We start from the raw sequence: 21,185 nt of genomic DNA on the forward strand, positions 1-21,185 counted from the left end.
CATGTGAGTGAGTCCTCTGCTAAGTCCCCTTTCTTTGTGGTTTAAGGTCGACACCCTCGAATTCCATTTCCCGTCTCTTCTTCAGTGGACAATCCTGCCGCGGAGTCTCTCGTCACTGACTTTTCAGTGATTTGGGAAGACACTAGATCTGCGCTTCTTCAGTCCTCCGAGCGGATGAAAAAGCATGCTGATAAGAGACATCTGGATCCACCTCTATTTCGTCCGGGAGACTAGGTCTGGCTTTCCGCCAAATATGTCCATCTCAAGATACCATCATACAAGTTGGGCCCGCGGTTCATCGGTCCTATCAAGATTTTGAACCAAATAAATCCAGTGGCGTACAAGCTGAAACTCCCTGCCTCCTTACGGATTTCCAATTCCTTTCATGTGTCTCTCCTCAAGCCTGTTGTCCTTAATCCTTTCTCTGATGATCCAGGTACCACTCCAGCTCCAGTCTCCGCTGAGAACATCTTTGAGGTAGAGAATATTTTGGCCATCAAGAGGGTAGGAGGAAAGACTTTCTTTCTTGTGGATTGGAAGGGGTTTGGCCCTGAGGAGAGGTCTTGGGAGCTCAGGGAGAACATTCATGCTCCTGATCTTCTAGAAAGATTTCTTGTGGGCCTAAAGAAGAGGGGGCATACTGTAGCGTTGGCGTCTCTGCCTCCTGCTGTGCAGAGACATCGATCCTCTCACTTCCGCGGTCCCGGTCCGGTGTCCTCCGGCTCCCCTCCTTCGACTGCCCGGGGTGCGAGCAGTTCCACGAGCACTGTACTTAGGGCATGTGCGCGCTCCCTCCCTCTTAAAGGGTCCATGCACGCCATCCTAAAGAGTCCCCGGCCAATGGTCGGAGGACTGCTGTTATATAAGGCAATTCCTCCAAAATGCAGGTGCCTGTGCAAGATTGTTGTTTGTGTGCTAACACTCTCCTCAGTCCTCAGGTTCCAGTGCCCACCAGCCTGACTATCAGCCGTGCCCGCCTGCCTGTCTATCAGCCATGCCCGCCTGCCTGTCTATCAGCCGTGCCCACCAGCCTGTCTATCAGCTGTGCCCGCCAGCCTGTCTATCAGCCGTACCAGCCTGCCTGTCTATTAGCCGTGCCCGCCAGCCTGCCTATCAGCCGTGCCCGCCTGCTTGTCTACCTGCATCACCTGCCATCAGTCCCTTGGGAGTCGCCTGCTCTCACACAAGGTGGGTCCCAGAGTGGCACCTGGTTCACCTTCCCGGTCCCTCCTTGGTTCACGGAGTCGACTAAGCCACCGTGTGGCCAGAGTCGGTCTGGGTTATCACTTAGTTATGCGCCTCTGGTCCCTCCTTGTATCACAGCACAGAGGGTCCACCCCCAGATCCGTAACAAAACCTTTCCAGTTTTAGGTCAATTAGGATTACCATAATTTTTAATATTTGCCAAACGCCAAAATAATGAGAGTGAATGTTTTGCAGTTCAAATGGAGAAAGAGAAAAATCATCCAGCGAAAAAATATGTAGAATATCAAATTAATCCATCAGGGGATTGTCAGGCAAAAGGTATTTTTGCCCGAGTTTTAAAAATGAGAGATGTTTTAAAAAGGAAAACCTGCACCCCCTACCTGTTTGTAAGAGAAGACATAGAACTCACTTTTGCTTTTCCCCAAACCAGGAATCTTTATGACCCACCATAAAACCTCAGTCCAGGGCAAGCACTGGTACAAACCGGAAAATCCCTCCAAAAAATCCCATTGTTTAATTGTACAAACGTTTTATGACAATTTTAATCACGCACAGGTCTGACAGAAACATCGGAACCACATTTTTTGAATGCTTACCTTTTTCCCATTACAATAGTATAACTTGCATAACTGAGGAATGACCAGGAACTGAGATAATGGATTCTGAGCTTCTGAGCGTCATAGAGGTTTCATATTTAATATCTATCTTCATGAATATTGGTGACGGTCAAGATGATGTCTCCCTCTTGGATGTGGGACCCCCCCACACCAAGATATGGAATCTGAAGGATTTTTTAGGTCTTCTGCAGCTGGGTGGGCTCGCAAAGCCGAGCCCCCTTGTAAGGTAAATAAGGGGTGTTCCCCAGAGTTTTGGCTGCTTGCTAAAAACCAGATCGGCCATTTTTCAAGCCATTCTTCTCCGGGACGTCGAACGCACGCACATCACGTGGCGTAAGAAGAATCACCTCTAATTTCCTAGGAGCCGTCCCCCCCCACAGAATCTGAGACCATCACCTTGTGAAGCAGGTTTTGCTATTACTTATTCCTTTTATTTTAATAACTGTTTATGCATACATGTAAATTGTCTCCTTTATAATATCTTGTATATATTTTGTAAACACTGCCCCCCTTTGGGAGTAAATCATTAATTATTTACCAGTTTCTTTCTTCTTGTGCTATGTCGAGCAAACACGTTCCTCACTCGCTAATTCACGTTACCTACCAGGTACCCGATCCACCTGTTAAGCGATCGGTGGTGGCAGTATACCAGTATTTATGTGATATTGTGGTTTGAGGGTGGCTGGACGGAGGTATATATACGTTCCTGGAAGGAACTGGTGGTATATATACGTCCTGTCACATCACGTGCCGCAATAGTCGACATAAATTAGAGCAGCTGCATCCGTGCTTATCCTCTGTCAATACCGTGTTTGACCAGCAGGATAAGGGGGCGCCAGAGAGCTGCAAGGTCTGACCCAAGAGTGGGTGGTGTTTTCATGACAAATTGGTGGCAAGCGGTGGGATCATAGGACATTAGTGATCTGGTTTGAGCAATCATTCCTCTCACTAAAAACTTGCACAAAAGTTTTGAAGATCGAACTCAGTGTTTATTAGATCTGAGACAATGCTGTATGTGTAGCAGTTACCCCTACCCTTCTTCGTTTTTTCTTTTCTATTTTTATTTTGGTGATCATGGTCGTAGTTGGGGAGCCCTGGTATCACCAGCAGAAAAAGGACACTCTTATTGGAATATGTATAATCAAAGACATTGACCCCCACAGCAAAAGCAGAGAACAAATGATTGCTGAACTGTTACAAGATGCTGCAGAGCCCGTCCGACAGCGGAGCCCTGATGAGGGGGCGGCCAGCCAAGGCCCGGATGGCGCTGCTGCAGGGGTCCAACCGGTGATTGCCAGCCATACCCGCAACCAGGGTAGTGTGGACCCCCACCTGCAGATGGCCTTGGAGGAGCTCGCCACAGACGATCATGATGGACGACTGCAGCTGATCCTGAAATTCCAGGAGCGGGCTGAGCGACAAGCTGACCGAGAGGCTGCTGAGCGACAAGCCCAAGCTGACCGAGAGGCTGCTGAGCTACAAGCTGACCGACAACACCAGCTGGAGCTAGCCCGGATTCAGAAGGAGTTGCCCTCTACGCAGACCCGTGAGTCCAACAGTGCCAGCTGCTTTAAACCTCGTCCTGAGCACTTCCCTGTGATGGAAAAGGATGGGGACTTGGACACATTTCTGCGAGGCTTTGAAAAGGCCTGCAGGCAGTATCAGCTGCCCATCGACCAATGGGCAAGATATTTGACTCCAGGGCTCCGAGGAAAAGCTTTAGAGGTGTTTGCTTCCATCCCTCGAGAGCAGGATGGAGACTATGAGGCCGTCAAGCAGGCCCTGATAAAAAAGTACCAGCTGACTCCGGAGGTTTACCGGAAAAAATTCAGAACCCTCCAACGTGGACCACATGACACCTACAGCGATGTGGTAGACGGGCTCAGAACCAACTTTGAGCAGTGGATCCAAGGACTGTCAGCGACCACCTTTGAGCAGCTAAAGGACCTGATGGTGAAAGACCAGTTCCTGCATCTGTGTCCGACTGAGGTACGGCAGTTCGTGATGGATCGGGAGCCACCTGATGCCAATAAAGCAGCGCAGATCGCAGACACCTACGAGGCCAACCGGAGACCAGAGGTGCGGAAGCCGGTCGTCACCAGCTGGAAAGGGGGTAAGCCATCAACCACTATCCCTGCCCCTGCCAGCCGACCTTCCGGAGGCCTTTTTTCCGTTACCAAGGCCCTGCCTGCATCTGATGCCCGCAGGTGTTATTCCTGCAACCAGACTGGTCATCTCAGCACCACTTGCCCAGAGAAGCAGAGGAAGAACCCCCCATCCAAGGCCCCAGGGCCTAATGCCTCAGTTCTTTTGGTGGGTGGGCCGGTTGGGAGGGCCTGTGAAAACTTTCAGTCTGTCAGGGTGGGGGACATTCTCACTGTAGGCCTCAAGGACACTGGGGCCGAACGAACCCTCATCCGACCCGAACTGGTGTCCCCTGAAGCGCTTATTCCAGGAAAGACCCTGACTGTCACCGGGATTGGGGGCGTCCGATGCCCCTTGCCCATGGCCCGGGTTTTTATTGATTGGGGTGCGGGGAGTGGGGTGAAGGAAGTGGGAGTATCCAAAAACATACCTGCAAATGTTTTGTTGGGAACTGATTTGGGGAGGATGCTTGCTTATTATGTCCCTAATAGAGATGAGCGTTGTTCTACTCGAACTGTTCGCCAATCTCAAATTCGAGCTGTTTTGGGCGGTGTTCGAGCCGGTCGGCGAACACGAACAATTTGAGAAAAATTCGGCTGTTCGAGGTTATGTTCGATAACTGTTCGTGCACCAAAATCATAACTGGATTTTTTCTCAGTAATGATGAAAATTAATGTTAATACGCAGTTTGAGTGTACAGCGGGGCGGGGGGAGGGGCAGGGGATGGATCTCTGCAGGAACAATGAAGATCTCCATTTTTTTTTCTCTTTCCCGCATTTGCAGTGGGGAGGTGCAATCTGTCAGCCTATCAGCAGCGCACACACGGAGCGAAGTGCTTTTTTTCACACAAGCAAGGGCATGTGTGATTGGCAGTGTATGTCACATGTCCTTGCCCTATAAGACCAAGCCATTTTCCCCGTCGCCACCATTTTCTCACTGCTGCAGCTGCGTGTTAGACGGCACCGCTGTTGCTGTGTGTGCTATACCTTGTTAATTTCAAGCCAATTTTCGCACAAATATACAGATAGCTTGGGAGTAGGGAATAGTTGTGATTGCAGTCCTTTTAAGGACTAGGTTACAGCATTTCCTACGACTTTTATCAGGGAGGTCTGTGCTCTTAAATAGATAGGTTGTGGGAGTAAAGACTAATTGTAATTGGAGTCCTTTTCAGGACTAGGTTACATGAGTTCCTATCAGTTTTTGCCAGGCAGGTCTGTGCCAGTGCTGTGCAAGTTTTTTTCACAGCATTTGGCTGAATCTAGCAAAGCTAATCCTTTTTGGCCTATTGCAGAGTGTGTTAGTCAGTGGAGTAGCCTATCTGTGTTGCAAGATATAACACCTGTGTATAGAATACCAATTTTTTTACTGCACCTAGTGAAGTAAAATCTTTTGGGCATAGCATCATTCTATTAGTCCATCTATACTGACCTCCATCAGGTTGCAAACTGAATATAATTTTTTTCTGCATCTAGCTCTGAAAAAATATTTGGGCTTCTAGCGGTGTGTGGGACTTGGTCTATTAGTCCATCTATACTGACCTCCATCAGGTTGCAAATTAAAAATAATTTTTTTCTGCATCTAGCTCTGAAAAAATATTTGGGCTTCTAGCGGTGTGTGGGACTTGGTCTATTAGTCCATCTATACTGACCTCCATCAGGTTGCAAATTAAAAATAATTTTTTTCTGCATCTAGCTCTGAAAAAATATTTGGGCTTCTAGCAGTGTGTGGGACTTGGTCTATTAGTCCATCTATACTGACCTACATCAGGTTGCAAATTAAAAATAATTTTTTTCTGCATCTAGCTCTGAAAAAATATTTGGGCTTCTAGCGGTGTGTGGGACTTGGTCTATTAGTCCATCTATACTGACCTCCATCAGGTTGCAAATTAAAAATAATTTTTTTCTGCATCTAGCTCTGAAAAAATATTTGGGCTTCTAGCAGTGTGTGGGACTTGGTCTATTAGTCCATCTATACTGACCTCCATCAGGTTGCAAATTAAAAATAATTTTTTTCTGCATCTAGCTCTGAAAAAATATTTGGGCTTCTAGCAGTGTGTGGGACTTGGTCTATTAGTCCATCTATACTGACCTCCATCAGGTTGCAAATTAAAAATAATTTTTTTCTGCATCTAGCTCTGAAAAAATATTTGGGCTTCTAGCGGTGTGTGGGACTTGGTCTATTAGTCCATCTATACTGACCTCCATCAGGTTGCAAATTAAAAATAATTTTTTTCTGCATCTAGCTCTGAAAAAATATTTGGGCTTCTAGCAGTGTGTGGGACTTGGTCTATTAGTCCATCTATACTGACCTACATCAGGTTGCAAATTAAAAATAATTTTTTTCTGCATCTAGCTCTGAAAAAATATTTGGGCTTCTAGCGGTGTGTGGGACTTGGTCTATTAGTCCATCTATACTGACCTCCATCAGGTTGCAAATTAAAAATAATTTTTTTCTGCATCTAGCTCTGAAAAAATATTTGGGCTTCTAGCAGTGTGTGGGACTTGGTCTATTAGTCCATCTATACTGACCTACATCAGGTTGCAAATTAAAAATAATTTTTTTCTGCATCTAGCTCTGAAAAAATATTTGGGCTTCTAGCGGTGTGTGGGACTTGGTCTATTAGTCCATCTATACTGACCTCCATCAGGTTGCAAATTCAAAATAATTTTTTTCTGCATCTAGGTCTGAAAAAATATTTGGGCTTCTAGCGGTGTGTGGGACTTGGTCTATTAGTCCATCTATACTGACCTACATCAGGTTGCAAATTAAAAATAATTTTTTTCTGCATCTAGCTCTGAAAAAATATTTGGGCTTCTAGCGGTGTGTGGGACTTGGTCTATTAGTCCATCTATACTGACCTCCATCAGGTTGCAAATTAAAAATAATTTTTTTCTGCATCTAGCTCTGAAAAAATATTTGGGCTTCTAGCGGTGTGTGGGACTTGGTCTATTAGTCCATCTATACTGACCTCCATCAGGTTGCAAATTAAAAATAATTTTTTTCTGCATCTAGCTCTGAAAAAATATTTGGGCTTCTAGCAGTGTGTGGGACTTGGTCTATTAGTCCATCTATACTGACCTACATCAGGTTGCAAATTAAAAATAATTTTTTTCTGCATCTAGCTCTGAAAAAATATTTGGGCTTCTAGCGGTGTGTGCGACTTGGTCTATTAGTCCATCTATACTGACCTCCATCAGGTTGCAAATTAAAAATAATTTTTTTCTGCATCTAGCTCTGAAAAAATATTTGGGCTTCTAGCAGTGTGTGGGACTTGGTCTATTAGTCCATCTATACTGACCTCCATCAGGTTGCAAATTAAAAATAATTTTTATCTGCATCTACAGTACCTCTGAAAAAATATTTGGGCTTCTAGCAGTGTGTGGGACTATTTGTGTTAGTCCATCTATACTGACCTCCATCAGGTTGCAAATTCAAAATAATTTTTTTCTGCATCTAACCCAGCCAATAGTTTTGGCCTAATACCACAGTTTGGCCACTCAGCTCTGCTCGGTTACCATCCATTGTTTTTTTGTGCAAACAACTCCAGAGTTGTGAATTAGTTAACCACCAAAATGAGTGGAAAAAGGCCTGCTGCTGGTGGAAAGGGGAATAGGCGTGTTGGGAAGGGGAAAAAAGGTTGTGTCCGTGGGGTAGGTGTTAAAGCAACAGTAACATCTGCAGAAGAAAGACCATCTTCCAGCCAAACTAAAATGTCTACTTCTTTTAGCGGACAATGTGATAAGATCCCTTTCTTACGGCCACGCCAATCGCTACAAATTCCAGATGAGGCACAAAAACATCAGGTGCTTCAACGGATATCAAGTGCTCCTTTAAGTGGGCTCTCCTCCACATCAACTTCAACATCACAAATACTCCAGTCCTCAAAGGTGTCACCCAAATCGCACTTGCTTCCTCACAGCTCCCAAATCTCCAGCTGCCCGTCTGAGTATGAGGTAGAACAGATGGTTGAGTCTGCAGAGCTGTTTACTCATACTATAGCCTGGGAATCAGAGGTCGACTCCAGCGCTTCTGTGAATCCAGACGAGGAAATGATCTGCACTGATGCCCAGAATCTTTATGAGTCGGATCCAGGACCAGACGCAGAAGGTTCTGACCATAATGTAGACCCTCATTCCCAAACTGTAACTCCTGTTGGTGGAGACAATGAGGAAGACGATGATAAGACTCAAATACCTGATTGGAGCGACAACTTTAGTTTTTTGTCAGGGCAGGAACAGGTTGGCTCTGAGGACGACGGGTGTGATAACGCACAGGGTGATGATGATGAGGTCGGAGATCCCACTTACTGTCAACCCACAGTCAGCCAAGAGATGAGGTCAGCAGAGGAGGTGGAGGAAGATGCTAGTGACGACGAGGTCAGGTTGCGCCTTCCTGGACAGAGACGTAGTACTGGAAGCACGTCAACAACTGCATCCTCAAACACAACTCTGCCTCTCACCACAAGTCGTGGTGGCTCTTCAGGTCGCATGGGTGCTAAGCCTTGCATAGCCTGGGCATTTTTTCAGATCGATAAAGATGACCCAACTCGTGTTATCTGTAACATTTGTCAGCAAAAGCTAAGTAGAGGCCAAAAAATACATAGTTTGAGTACTTCATGCATGAACCGGCACATGGACATGAAGCATAAGTTGCAGTGGGAAGCTCAGTGTGCTACAATGCGGCCTAGCCGGCCGGGCCAATCACCGTCTGCCATATCTTGTGCATCCGCGGCCTCTTCATCCTCTGTGACTGGGGGGACAGCAGTCACACCTGTTTTGGGGCGCAGACCTGCCACCTCTTTACCTGCAACAGCCAGCGTGATTGGCAGGTCATCATTTTCTTTGGAGGTGGTAACACCAGCTGGTGTTGAGCGCTGTCCGACATCGATAGCACCACCTTTGGATCAAGGCAACCTAACATGTCCGCCTGCATCTTCCTCACAGACCGGCAGTTTGCCGGGGACACCCTTATCAACCCCGTCTAAGCACAATAGCCAGCCCTCGGTCCCTCAGATGTGGACAAGTAAAAGACCATTTCCTCCTAGCCATGAGAAAGCTAAGAGGTTGAATTTCACCATCTGCAAGCTCTTGGCTACAGAAATGCTGCCTTTCCGCCTGGTGGACACAGAGGATTTTCGAGACCTTATGTCCGTCGCAGTGCCCCAGTACCAGATGCCCAGTCGGCACTACTTCTCAAAGAAAGGTGTGCCTGCGCTCCACCAGCATGTCGCACACAACATCACCGCTTCTTTGAGAAACTCTGTGTGTGACAGGGTGCATTTCACCACAGACACTTGGACGAGTAGGCATGGACAGGGGCGTTACATGTCGCTGACTGGGCACTGGGTAACTATGGTGACAGCAGGACAAGGGGCTGCTGTCCAAGTCTTGCCGTCCCCACGAGTTGTGCGTCAATCCTCTTTATGTCATTTTTCCTCCACTGCTTCTGCCTCCTCAACCTCCTCTCGGTCTTCCACCTGCACCCAAAGCCTGTCTGGTCATGCCACAAGCTTTCTAACTGCGCAGAAGGGATCCTGCACACCTCCTTACTATGCTGGCAGTAGGGCTCAACGTCATCAGGCGGTTTTTACATTGAAATGTCTGGGAAATGTGAGTCACACAGCTGAGGAGTTGTGGTCAGCTCTGGAGAACCAATTTCATGAATGGTTGTCTCCACTGGACCTGAAACCAGGGAAGGCCGTGTGCGACAATGCTGCAAACCTGGGTGCGGCCCTTCGCCGGGGCAATGTCACACACGTGCCTTGTATGGCTCACGTGTTGAACCTGGTTGTCCAGCAATTTTTAGCCCACTATCCCAGACTAGATGGCCTTCTGCAGAGGGCACGGTCGCTGTGTGCTCACTTCCGCCGTTCGCATCCCGCAGCTCAGCGACTTACATCTCTACAGAAGTCGTTGGGCCTGCCACTTCACCGGCTAAAATGCGATGTGCCTACCCGGTGGAATTCAACTCTGCACATGTTGCAGCGACTGTGGCAGCACCGACAAGCCCTGGTGCAATACGTTCTGACGTATAGCCTGGGCCAACGAGATTCAGAGGTGGGGCAAATCACGCTGGAGGAGTGGTCTCAGATCAGGGACCTATGCACCCTTCTGCACAGTTTTGAAATGGCGACGAAGATGTTTAGTGCTGACGATGCCATTATCAGCATGACTATTCCGGTGATTTACATGCTGGAGCACATGTTAAACAGAATTCGGAGTCAGGTGGTGGCACAAGAGGAGGTGGAGGAAGTAGAGGAGGAGGAGTTGTATGCGGAAGGGCTAACATCTGCAAGGTCCAGACGGTCGGCAGCACCAAGGCGGCAGGCATGTGAGGGTGGGGGAGATGGTTTTACCAGGGCGCATGGTAGCAGCCAAACTAGTGAGGAAGGTGCAGGAGCCCAGGAAGAAGTGGAGGACGAACTGATGGAAGACTCATCAGATGAGGGAGACCTTGATCACATTTCTGTTGTGCGAGGTTGGGGGGAGAGGACAGAGGAAGGAAGCATGATTGTTACCTCGCCACCAACACAACAGCGACTTGGTGCTCCTGGATGCGCAACACACATGAGTGCCTTCTTGCTGCACTACCTGCAACATGACCCTCGAATTGTGAGAATTAGAAATAATCCTGACTACTGGGTTGCCACACTGTTAGATCCCCGGTACAAAAGTAAATTTGCAGAAATTATTCCTGCCATAGAAAGGGATGCACGCATGCAGGAGTATCAGCAGAGACTGTTGCAGAATCTTACATGTGCTTTTCCACAAAATACCAGTGGTGCACGTAGTGAATCTCAAAGTTCCAACTTGCCAACCGTGGGACCGTCAAGTGTTCAGCACTCAAACCGTAACAGAACCACAGTATCTGCTGGTAACATCAATTTTGCGGAATCATTTCACCACTTTTTTAGCCCATCCTTTGCAAGGCCACAGGAGACAAGAAGTCTGACACATAGTCAACGCCTAGAGACGATGGTACAGGAGTATCTCCAAGTAAACATTGAAGCCACGACTGTGTCACTGGACCCTTGCTCTTTTTGGGCTTCCAATCTGGATAAATGGCCGGAGCTAGCCACTTACGCCTTGGAGATCTTGTCATGCCCCGCAGCCAGCGTTCTGTCTGAACGTGTGTTCAGCGCTGCTGGTGGTGTGCTGACAGATAAGCGCACGCGGCTCTCCACTGATAATGTAGACAGACTCACGTTCATAAAGATGAACAAATCATGGATCCGAAACGACTTTTCTACCCCTGTGTCATCCTGGGGAGAGTAAAAGCTTGATGATTGGTTAAAATCACCCTACCAACCGTTTTAAGCTTTCAAATTACTAATCATGTTTATCTGTATCTTGACTGGAAAATAATTTGGGCTTTGTAGCAGTGTGCAGCACTGATCCTATTAGGCCATCTATACTAAAGCTTCACCAGATTTAAAATTAAAAATAATTTTTAGCTGCATCTAGCCCGGAAAATAATTTTGGGGCTCCGAGATGCGCAAGGCACATAAGTGCCTTCTTGCTGCACTACCTGCAGCATGACCCTCATATTGTCAGAATTCGAAGTAATCATGACTACTGGGTTGCCACACTCTTAGATCCCCCAAACTTTTCGATCAACCTTTTCATTTTAATAAAGACCAAAAAATGGTCATTTTTGAAATTATAAGCATTAGCAGGTTGTTAGAAACTGAAATCAAACAGTTTTCAACTCAAAACTTTATTCTAGGTGATGTTACATTTTCACATAGGACCCCTTGTTCGAAAGGAGCTTCTGAACTCTCTCGTCCATTGAATTTGTCAGGTTTTGGATGGTTTCTGCTTCAATTGTTTTGCATGAGGACAGAATACCCTCCCAGAGCTGTTGCTTAGATGTGAACTGCCTCCCGCCATCATAGACACTCCTTTTAATGATGCTCCAAAGGTTCTGAATGGGGTAGAGGTCAGGGGAGCATGGGGGTCACACCATAAGTTTGTCCCCTTTTATGCCCATATCAGCCAGAGATGCAGATGTTTTATGTGCAGCATGAGATGGTGCATTATCATGCAGAAAAATGATCTTGCTGTGAAATACACGGTTCTTCTTCTTGAACCATGGCAGGAAGTGCTGTTTGAGAAAATCCACATACATTATGGAGTTCATCTTTAGCGCCTTCAGGGATCCTAAAGGGGCCGACAATCTCTCTCCCCATGATTCCAGCCCAAAACATTACTCCACCTCCTCCTTGTTGGCGCTGTAGCCGTGTTTGCGTGGGGTGTCCATCAACCAGCCATCCTCCACTCCATCCATCTGGACCATCGAGCGCTGCACGGCACTCATCCGTGAACAAAACAGTTATGAAATCAGTCTTCATGTAATGTTTGGCCCACTGGAGCCGTTTCTGCTTGTGTGAAGTGGATAGAGGAGGTCGACAGGATGGCGCATGCACAGCTGCAAACCTCTGAAGGACCCTGCATCTTGTTGTTCGGGGGACGTTGGAGGCACAAGCAGCTTCAAAAACTTGTCTGCTGCTATGACAAGGCTTTTTTGCCGCTGCTCTTTCAACCTGACGTAATTGCCTGTAGGAAAGAGTCCTCAATTTGCCCTTATCAGCACGCACACGTGTGTACTGTGAATCAGCTACATACTTCTTGATTGCCAGGACACTTCATCCTGATCATCGCACAATGTTGATTGTAGTCATGCCTTGACCTAAACACTCCACAATTTGTTGCTTCTCAGCAGCCGACACATCCTTTTTCTTTCCCATTTTGGCAGAAAATGTAGGCTGCTTAATAATGTGAGAGAGCCTTCTTAAGTAGTCTTGCCTTTCATTGGACACACCTGCCAAACTAATTAGCACAGGTGTCTGCAATTGCTTACAGTGATATAAAGAGCCCTGACACACATCACCATCAATGAGTTTAACTGACAAACAAACAAATTCTTCCCTTATCACTCCTAAACACTTTTTGTATAATAATTTGGAACGCAGTGTACATGTGCTTTTCCACAAAACACCAGTGGTTCACGTAGTGAATCTTACAGTTCTAACTTGCCAACCGTGGTCTGTATGGAGTTGTTCAATAAAGGGCTCAAAATTAAGATAACATAGATGGGAGAGGTCTCTATGAATAGGAATTCCTAAGTATTTGATACCCTGTGAGGGCCAGGCAAAGGGAAAGTTGGACTGGATGGAATCCTATATGGATTTGGGGAGGGAGACATCGAGGGCCTCAGACTTCGCTGCATTGATTTTAAAATTTTACCATGTAACAAAGTGATCTATTTCAGCCATAACAGCATGGATGGATATATGTGATTGAGTGATATATACTAGGACATCATCAGCAAATAGAGAGCACTTGTACTCGGTGCCTCCCACCTCAATCCACCTAATATTGGGGTTATGGCGAATTGATGAGAGCAGGTGCTCCGTCACTAGGATGTATAAGAGAGGGGACAGAGGACATCACTGCCTTGTCCCATTGGTGATTGTGAAAGGTGATGAAAATGTTCTGACGCACCCCCTGGGCCTTGGGACACCCGGAGCCGGACCCTTTTTGGTGGATGCTGGTGGTTGTAGTCTTCGTGGCGGCGACCCAGTTCCGTGGCTCAGGGCGGTCAAACCAGTGGCGGAACTATTTATGTGGTTTTCATGTTTAAATGTCCGACTACGCCACCCGTGGATTGCGGTCAGAGTGAACCGCCGCTACAGGGCAGACCACTGAGGCTGGTGTTGTGGGTGCAGCAGAGCGTAGCATAACTCCCCACGGGAGGAGTATAGCCTCAGGGCAGTGTATGCGGAGGATGGGGGTGATGGTGCAGGGCAGCAGCAGTAACGACACGGAGTCAGTGATGCAGTTCAGGGCCTTTACTCACAGTTCTTATTATCCAGACCACGTCTGCAGGTAACGGCTGCCCACGTCGTACTGTGCTCACCAGGTGAGGGGCTCAGACAACTCCCAGATAACTTTGGAGCACTTCACAGGACCCCCTTTGTGTGTCCTTTGTCTGGCCTTTCTTACCAACACTTCTGTCCGGCTGCCTCGGGCCTCCTCTTGGTAAACTTGGCGCCAGTTTCCCTGACCCTATGTGGTGCCTTCCTAGCGGGTGTAGCGAGGGGCTGCGCCACATAAAATGTCAGAGCCTCCGGTTTCTAGCTGAGGGTCGTTTCCTGCCTCCACTAGTTCGGGGACCGGTCTCCCCCTTTGGCCTGACCCCTCCACGCAGGTGGATTCGGGCGTGCGGTGGCGACTCGCCCGTCCGCACCCCTGGGATCCCTTCATACCTCGTTCCTGGAGCCTTCTCCGCTCCTCTTCCTTCCTTCTCCCTCTTCCAGGCCTGGGCCTCTGTTACTAGGCCCGCCTCCGGAGCAGAGCTCATGCAGAGCCCCTGCTCCCTGCCACTTCTGATCAGACTTCTCTGCACTGAACTAAGATGGTGCCCACCTTTTATACTCCCTTCTCAATGCACCCAGGAACTGCTTCCTCCCTGCTCCTGCACTACAGGGTTCCCCTTCCTCAGTGTTCCCTCCCCCCACTCCAGCCAGGGACAGGGACTGTCGTGCCCATCTCAGGGGCATATTGGTCGCCCTGCCCCACGGCAATGTGGTGTAATTCATGCAGGTGTCGGGTCCTGATCCACACTCCATCCTTACCTGAGAGTGAGATATCACACCTCTGGGTGAGGTGCAATACGTCTTTAGCAACCGAGCCCTCAGGGTGCTACAGTTCCATTTATCTTCAGCCTAGGTGACGTATTGCGATACAGGGCCGTGATTTTGGCTATAAAAGGGTCCCCTAGACCCCTACCCCAAGCTTTTTAAGAGAATCATATATGGCGTGCCAGGAGACTCTATGGAATGCTTTCTCAGCATCCAACGAGAGTATCTAATTACAAATTTTTAACTGCATCTAGCCCAGGAAATACTTTGTGCCTAGTAGCAGTGTCTGCTAGTAAGCGGATTATCCCGGCTGTTAAGCAAGCTGCACCACCTGTAGTTTAGACACTTAATTTTTTCAAAGGAAATGCTTCGGGACCATGGGATACTTAGTGAAGAGCATCAGGAGGCACCCCAAGGCATAGGGGCTGGGACTGGCAGTAGGATGCCTTGCGGTGGACAGCCGAGCTCGATCCTTATAAAAGCTTTTTAACTGCAGCAGCTTTAGTGGACGCTACTGGAGCTGGAATTACCGCGGCTGCTGGCATGAGACTTGCCCTCCAATAGATCCTTGTAAATGGATTTAAAGTGTATTCATTCAAATTAGAGAGACAATTTAAATTAAAAAGCTTAGAGCTGCCTCCACCACAGGGGGGCTCGCTCGACCCACCAGCGGACAGGCACCAGTATTGGGAGAGGGGGGCTGGCCGTCAGGGTTCACCGCGGCTCTGGCACAAACCCGGCGACACGGAGGTGGCACGGGCAGGAGCGGACTGGCCGTGTCGGCTTCTCACTTTTTGGATTTTAGAAGGGCATGACATGCCTATATCTGTGTCTCCCCCTCCTTTTACTCCTCCACCTCTTTTATTTTCGCATGACTATATGTACTTGTCACTTTTCCATGTGTTAGTTATGTCTTCTGAGCAGTTTGTCAGCTTTTGGACACCTTTGAAGGTGTTTTCTATGTGTTTCTATGTGTTTTTGTTTGCCTGCCATTGGTTTTAACGGTGTTCGAAGGTGTTCGACGAACAGTTCGACGAACAGTTCGGCGAACACACGGGTGTTCGACGAACCGAACCGAACTCGAACACTACGGGGGTGGCTCAACACTAGTCCCTAACACCCCTCACCGATCTGATACGGTTGGTAAGGTTAATACTGTGAATGTCAATGCTTTACCTGATCATGATGATGATGATGATGATGATGATCATGATCATGATGATGATGTTGTTGTCTTGGAAGGTGCCGGAGAACTCAGCCATGTCACTCTGCGGGGTGATGTTGCTGAGGATCCCCTAGCCGGAGCAAAGGTCAGTGCTAAGGGTAATGGGAAGAGGCACGGGGACCATGAAGCAGGTGGTGCTGTGCCAGTGACCAGTGTCACAACAGATGGTGACCTGGCTGATAGTCGCTGCCCCATATGTAGCACTGTGCCTGAGGTAATGGAGGATGATGGAGAAGTAGTTCTCATGGCCTCGCAGGCTAATGAGACGGTGTTATTCCCCGGGGAGACGGCCTATATAGCCGCTGTTACCCGCAGTCAGAGTGCCCAGAACGCAAGTAACGCCCTGCCTTCTGGACCCTCCTCGGACAGAGGAATAACAGAATCAGTTATGGACCCAGAGCCGGTCCCAGAGGGCCCCAGTGAGGACGTGGCCTTAACTTCACTTCTGGCTTCCTCCAGCCAGGAGTTTCAGGCAGCTCTGCACTCAGATGCTAGCCTGGAGACGTTAAGGAGCCTCGCTGAGAAACCCATCTCCGAGTCAGATAAGGAGCGGGTATTGTGGGACCAAGGGGGGTTGTACCGGGAGACAGTTCCCAGTACACCCCAACAGGAGTGGCTGAGGGAAAGACAGCTGGTCGTCCCCTATCAATTCAGGGACGAGTTGCTGCGGATCGCCCATGAAATTCCACTCGCTGGACACTTGGGGGTCAGCAAAACCAAGGCCTGGCTGTCTCATCACTTTTATTGGCCCAAAATGAGGACAGATGTGGTGAACTACTGTCGCTCCTGTACCACGTGTCAAAGAGTGGGAAAGTCAGGGCCGGCCCCCAAAGCCCCCCTGATCTCTTTGCCAGTGATAGAGGAGCCTTTCCAGAGGATTGCTGTGGACATTGTGGGACCACTGGCCATACCCAGCAGCTCTGGAAAACGATTCATCCTTACCGTGGTAGACTATGCTACCCGGTGTCCGGAGGCAGTAGCCCTGTCCTCAATTAGGGCGGATAAGGTGGCGGACGCCCTCTTGGCCATCTATTCGCGAGTAGGATTTCCCAGGGAGATGCTTACCGACCAGGGGACTCAGTTCATGTCACGCTTAATGGAGGCTCTATGTAAGAAAATGCAGGTGCAGCATTTGGTATCGAGCGCATATCACCCACAGACCAATGGTTTGTGTGAGCGATTCAACGGTACCCTCAAACAGATGTTAAAAATGCTGGTTGAAACCCAGGGTCGCGACTGGGAGCGTTACCTCCCACACCTGCTATTTGCTTACAGAGAGGTTCCACAGGCCTCGACGGGGTTCTCCCCCTTTGAGCTCCTGTATGGCAGGCGTGTCCGAGGACCCCTTGGGTTGATAAGGGAATTCTGGGAAGAAGAGCCAAGCTCCCCAGGAGTGTCCATCGTGGAGTATGTCATGCGCTTCCGTGACAAGATGCAGACCTTGACGCAGTTGGTGCATGACAACATGGCGCAAGCCCAGGCTGACCAGAAGCATTGGTACGACCAGAACGCCCGAGAACGGACCTACTAGGTGGGTCAGAAGGTGTGGGTGCTGGTCCCCGTACCAAAGGACAAGCTTCAGGCGGCCTGGGAAGGCCCGTATGTCATTCACCAACAGCTCAACCCGGTCACCTACGTGATCACCCTTGACCACGAGCGGGGTAGGCGGAAGGCGTTTCACGTTAATATGATGAAGGCTCATCAAGAACGTGGAACCTGCGTCCTACCGGTCTGCAACCTGCCCGAGGATGGGGAGGATGACCCCCTCTTGGACATGCTCGCCCAAGCGAAGGCCAGCGTGTCCCTAGAGGATGTAGAGCTAAGCGACTTGCTATCTGCAGACCAGAGGTCTCAGATGCAAGCAGTGCTGAAACCCTTCCAAGCAGTGTTCACCAACCTGCCTGGCAGGACTGAAGTGGCGGTCCATGAAGTGGACACCGGGAATCATGCCCCACTCCGGCGGACAGCCTATCGAATCTCCGACGAGGTGCAGCATGTCATGCGCCAGGAGGTCGAGGAGATGCTGCAGTTGGGGGTGATTAAGCGGTCCAAGAGCGCGTGGGCCTCACCTGTAGTCCTGGTGCCTAAGAAGGACCGGACCACCCGGTTCTGTGTGGACTACAGGGGGCTCAACGGTATCACCGCCTCTGACGCACAACCAATGCCACGCATTGAGGAGCTGCTGGAGCGGTTAGCCAGCGCAAGCTATCTCTCCATTATGGATTTGAGTCGGGGATATTGGCAGATTCCCTTGAGCCCCGGGGCCCAGGAGAAGTCCGCCTTTATCACCCCCTACGGATTGTATGAATCCACGGTCATGCCCTTCGGCATGAAAAATGCCCCTGCCACGTTCCAGCGAATGGTCAACCACCTGCTCCAGGGACTGGAGAGGTACGCAGTGGCGTACCTGGATGACATTGCCATCTTCAGTCCCACCTGGGAGGATCACCTCGAGCATCTGCAGCAGGTGCTCGGGCGCATTCACCAGGCGGGCTTGACCATCAAGCCGGGAAAGTGCCAGATGGGCATGAACGAGGTCCACTACCTGGGGCACCGGGTAGGTGGAGGTACTCTGAAGCCAGAGCCTGGGAAGGTGGACGCTATCGTGTCCTGGCCCACCCCCAGGACCAAGAAGCAGGTGCAGTCCTTCTTGGGCACCGCAGGGTACTATAGACGCTTTGTGCAGGACTATAGTAGCCTTGCGAAGCCCTTGACAGACCTCACCAGGAAGAGCCTACCCCATTCCGTCAAATGGACGGATGAATGCGAGGTGGCCTTTAGGGCTTTGAAGACTGCCCTGAGCAGCTCTCCTGTACTAAAGGCGGTCGACGGCACACGGCCACTCTTAGTACAGACCGACGCCAGTGAGTTTAGCCTCGGTGCTGTACTCAGCCAAGTCGACTCGGGGAACCAAGAACACCCCGTGTTGTACCTAAGCCGGAAACTGCTGCCGAGGGAAGTGGCCTATTCCACCATAGAGAAGGAGTGCCTGGCCATTGTATGGGCCCTCAACCGCTTACAGCCTTACTTGTACGGGTGCCCCTTCACTGTCGTGACTGACCACAACCCCCTGAGTTGGCTGCACACCATGTCAGGTGCCAACGGAAGGTTGTTACGCTGGAGCCTCACCCTCCAGCAGTACGACTTTACCGTTCAACACCGCAAGGGCAGCGAGCATGGCAATGCCGATGGGTTGTCCTGGTGAGGGGAGCCTCCAGACATACGCTTGGAGGAGTACCAGAAGGTCCTACCTCCATAGCGCAGTCTAAAAGGGGGAGGTGTCAGGCAAAAGGTATTTTTGCCCGAGTTTTAAAAATTAGAGATGTTTTAAAAAGAAAAACCCCCACCCCCTACCTGTTTGTAAGAGAAGACATAGAACTCACTTTTGCTTTTCCCCAAACCAGGAATCTTTATGACCCGCCATAAAACCTCAGTCCAGGGCAAGCACTGGTACAAACCGGAAAATCCCTCCAAAAAATCCCATTGTTTAATTGTACAAACGTTTTATGACAATTTTAATCACGCACAGGTCTGACAGAAACATCGGAACCACTTTTTTTGAATGCTTACCTTTTTCCCATTACAATAGTATAACTTGCATAACTGAGGAATGACCAGGAACTGAGATAATGGATTCTGAGCTTCTGAGCGTCATAGAGGTTTCATATTTAATATCTATCTTCATGAATATTGGTGACGGTCAAGATGATGTCTCCCTCTTGGATGTGGGACCCCCCCACACCAAGATATGGAATCTGAAGGATTTTTTAGGTCTTCTGCAGCTGGGTGGGCTCGCAAAGCTGAGCCCCCTTGTAAGGTAAATAAGGGGTGTTCCCCAGAGTTTTGGCTGCTTGCTAAAAACCACATCGGCCATTTTTCAAGCCATTCTTCTCCGGGACGTCGAACGCACGCACATCACGTGGCGTAAGAAGAATCACCTCTAATTTCCGGGGAGCCGTCCCCCCCCACAGAATCTGAGACCATCACCTTGTGAAGCAGGTTTTGCTATTACTTATTCCTTTTATTTTAATAACTGTTTATGCATACATGTAAATTGTCTCCTTTATAATATCTTGTATATATTTTGTAAACACTGCCCCCCTTTGGGAGTAAATCATTAATTATTTACCAGTTTCTTTCTTCTTGTCCTATGTCGAGCAAACATGTTCCTCACTCGCTAATTCACGTTACCTACCAGGTACCCGATCCACCTGTTAAGCGATCGGTGGTGGCAGTATACCAGTATTTATGTGATATTGTGGTTTGAGGGTGGCTGGACGGAGGTATATATACGTTCCTGGAAGGAACTGGTGGTATATATACGTCCTGTCACATCACGTGCCGCAATAGTCGACATAAATTAGAGCAGCTGCACCCGTGCTTATCCTCTGTCAATACCGTGTTTGACCAGCAGGATAAGGGGGAGCCAGAGAGCTGCAAGTTCTGACCCAAGAGTGGGTGGTGTTTTCATGACAGGGATTATAAAAAAACATGCCGAAACCTCTTAGACATCCATCGAACACAGATCGACGCGTTTCAACAGAATGCCTAATTTGACCATGATTAAGGCATTCTGCTGAAACACGTCGGTCTGTGTTCCATGGATGTCTAGGGGCTGTCTGCATGTTTTTATCATGCCCTGATGGATTAATAAAGATTTGATATTTTACATATTTTTTCACTGGAGGATTTTTCTCTTTACCCGTTTGACCTGTGCACCTAGAACGTCTCTGGGCAAAGACTCCTGAGGATTTTCCTGGCTATATAGCTTGAACATGCTATGGTGAGCTGACTTTTCCATTTTCCTTTTTCCCTAATTTTATAGAGAAAATGTTTTAAGCCATTTTTATTTCTTAGTGCAAAGTCAAAAGTTTACATACATTTCATTAATATTTGCCCTTAAACTGAATGACTTTGGTCAAACGTTTGGGATATCCTTCCATAACTGGTGTAACTGATCCAGGTTTGTAGGTTGCCTTGCTCGCACCTGCATTTTCAGCTTTGCCCATAAATTTTCAATAGGATTGAGATCAGGGCTTTGTGATGACCACTCCAAAACATTGACTTTGTTATCCTTAAGCCTCTTTGTTAAGATTTTGTCAATATGCTTCAGGTCATTCTCCATTTGGAATACCCATTTCCGCCCAAGCTTTAGCTTCCTGGCTGATGTCTTGAAATGTTGCTTCAGTATTGCCACATAATCTTCTTTTCTCATGATGCCATCTATTTTGTGAAGTTCACCGGTCCCTCCTGCAGCAAAACAACCCAACAACATGATGCTGCCACCACCATGTTTCACAGTTGGGAGTGTGTTTTTAGGCTTCTAAGCTTCTCCCTTTTTCCTCCAAAA

The sequence above is a fragment of the Phyllobates terribilis genome, unplaced genomic scaffold (genome assembly GCF_046119375.1).
Source record: "Phyllobates terribilis strain yellow unplaced genomic scaffold, ASM4611937v1 Scaffold_1__5_contigs__length_1240528914, whole genome shotgun sequence".
NCBI lineage: Eukaryota > Metazoa > Chordata > Amphibia > Anura > Dendrobatidae > Phyllobates > Phyllobates terribilis.